This window comes from Felis catus, chromosome B3, assembly GCF_018350175.1.
Source record: "Felis catus isolate Fca126 chromosome B3, F.catus_Fca126_mat1.0, whole genome shotgun sequence".
Taxonomy (NCBI): Eukaryota; Metazoa; Chordata; class Mammalia; order Carnivora; family Felidae; genus Felis; species Felis catus.
The window spans coordinates 144,794,575-144,797,439 of NC_058373.1; the positions used below are offsets into that span (position 1 = coordinate 144,794,575).

Below are 2,865 nucleotides of genomic sequence, written 5' to 3' on the forward strand. Positions count from 1 at the left end.
GCACAACGGGGAAGGAGCAGAGAGAGCAGAGGACGGAGGGTCCGAAGCAGGCTCTGCACCAACGACAGGCTGACAGCAGTGAGCCCGTTGCGGGGCTCGAACTCACAAACCACGGCATGACCTGAGCCGAAACTGGGAGTTGGACCCTTAACCGACTGAGCCGCTCAGGCGCCCCTGTGCCTCTGTTTCTGAAGGATATTTCTGCAGAGTGGTGAATGGGATGTCAATTGGGCTCTTTTTCTTTCTTTTCTTTCTTTTCTATAGAAAGCTGCCCAGCACCCTCTGATGGCATCGTCTCCGACACTGGTTCCATCTACCTTCTGAAATACGTGTCCCCCGGTTACACCGTGTTCTATCTCCTGGTGCTTTTCATCTGTGCCATTTGTGGGTCCGTCTTGATTGATTTTTCTCCTTGGTATCGGGTCTATTTCCTTTCCCCTGCACACCTGGTGCTTCTAATGGGAAATCAGACGATGCGAAGATTACCTTTCCGGTGCTGGCTATTTCTGTATCTGTAAATATTCCCCCTTTGTTTTGGGGTGCAGCTGTTACTGGGTGGGACCCAAGAAGCACATGGTCTAGGGTTAATTTTCCCTACTCCTGCGCTAAGACCCCGTTAGCACCCTTACACTGTCACGTGAAGGATGAGTTTCCCATTCTGGCGGACGTGAACGGACAACTGTCCCTGCCGTGTCCGGTCCCCGTGGGCAGTTCCTGCCCCGTGGAGGGAGGTTTCCCTGCGTGTGCCGGTTCTCAGCTGGATACGGCAGGGAGACCCTCTGCAGGGCTCTAGCACTCTCTGTGTGTACCCTTCGGTACTCTGCCCCGCGGGCTCTAACCCTGTGGGTTCCCTGGACTGCACTCGGGAGACGCTGGGTCCCCCCGCCCCCCGCCTCATGGAAGCGCTCCAGACAACGCGCAGCAGGGAACACAGGCCCCCTCACTTGTTCCCACGGTCCGGCATTGCCTGAAGTCCACGGACAGGGAGGGGGTCTTGACCACTGTCCTCTCGTGTATTTCTGTCAGGTTTTTAGGTGTTTAGGTCAGAGAGGAAACCTGGTTCTTGTTGTTCCATTTGACCAGAACCGGAAGGCCTTTTGCCTGTTTTTAAGCGGAGTCTGGGAGCCTGATTTTAAAATCTGAATTGAGTCTGCCCAGCTCCGAATTGGCAGAAATCATTGGTGACTCCCGCAGCCACAGTGAGAAGTTGGCTCCGGCCCATTCCTTCAGGTTTGATGGCTCTGAGAACAGTCACAAAGAACAGAGACTCCCTCACCTGTCACATGGCGGGAGGTGTGCGCGGTTCTGGGGAGATTTGCAAAGCCAAGCTCTTCTCTGGGGGCCGGGAGTCCGGGAGACCACTTCAAAAAGACCACTTAGAGCAAAACTCCATCCGCTTTGGCTGCACTCTTAGCCCCTGGAAGCTGCCCGGACACCTGCCTTTCGGCTGAGTCAGGCATCCCCATGCTGAGCGGTGATCCGGACCCCCGCCCAGGGGCTCCCCCAGAGCCCAGCACCTGGGCCCAGCCCCCGAAATCAGAACAGCCCTGCCGGGGAAGCAGGACCTTGTTTTCACACCCTGGCCCTGCCCACGGTGAGTCTATGATGGATCAGGCATGAAGCCCAGAGACCTCAGAGGCTAAGTCCCTGACTCCAGACCACGACAGAAGTCCCCTAGCACCTGCACCCCGCTCACTGCTGGTCTACAGCAGTTACAGCCTCCACCAAAGACTCCTCTAACTGGTGAGTTCTCTGACCGGTGAGCTCACAAGAACTACCTGGGGTCCGGGAAACCACAGGGGAAAGTCGCCAGGTCGCATCCCAGCTGGGGCCGTGTTAGTCTACCAAGCAGACGTGGCTTGTAGCACATTCCTGAAATTCTTCAGACTCCCATCCAGAGGAGAGCGAACAAGGGAGCTGCCGGCATCTGCAGAGAGAAAGTGCAGGCGGCTGGGTTCTGGTGACCGTTAGCGATGGGGACACCATGGGCTGTCAGATCCTCTCGGTCCTGGATAGGGTGCGTGCAGCATCCGTTGCAAAGCAGATGCCAGTGAGAAGCCAGGGAGGAAACATAAAGCCAGTCAGGCAGCATACGAATGACTGAAAGAAGCCAGTCTGAAAAGGCTGTTATTGCAACTACAGAACATTCTGGAAAAGGCAAAACTATGGAGACGGTGGAATGATCAGTGGTTGGCAGGGGCTGGGGGCAGGAGGGGACAAGCAGGCAGAGGATTTTGCTCTGTATGACATTATGATGACGGACTTATGTCACCACACCTTTATCCAAACCCATAGAATGCGCGACACCCAGAGTGAACTCTAAGGTAAACTTTGGGCTTTGGGTGACAATGACGGGTCAGTGTAGGCTCACTATTGGGGACAAATGCACCCCTCTGGCAGGGGAAGCCACACGTTTGCAGGAGCAGGAGATGGGTGACAAATCTCTACTCTGCTTTCAATTATGTTGGGAACCTAAAACCGCTCTAAAACCATAAAGGCTTAAACAAAAAGAAACCCAACCAACCAACCAAAAAAACCCCAAAGAGATGCCTCTTGTCTTTCCAGAATTCGGATGGATGGGAGTCCCCACAAAACCTGCAAAATTCAGAATGCTTCGACATTTTGGATGAAATATAACAAAAGTGCTTTAATTCTTAGTTGGTTTCCTAACGAAAGGAACATTTCTCGGAAGATGTTTGTCTTGGCCTGAGCTTTAGATGGACAGAAAGGCTCGGAAACCAGGGACCCTTCATGTTGGCCTGTGGCTCAGACTCCCACCATGTGTTGTCTCAGAAACCTCAGGCTGTAATACAAGGGAGGGGCCTGAGGATGTGTCATGACCAGGCCTTCCAGATTCTACATTTG

The 2,865-nt window shown here is 53.9% G+C and overlaps 1 long non-coding RNA gene across 1 annotated transcript; it reads right to left on the reverse strand.

Moving 5' to 3' along the window:
• Positions 1-410: 410 nt before the first annotated feature.
• Positions 411-2,452, reverse strand: LOC123386367. The gene is made up of 2 exons (XR_006600157.1): positions 1,779-2,452; positions 411-455 (listed from the first exon to the last, which is right to left on the reverse strand). It is a non-coding gene; the product is annotated as an uncharacterized LOC123386367 (long non-coding RNA).
• Between the last annotated feature and the right edge of the window lie 413 nt (positions 2,453-2,865).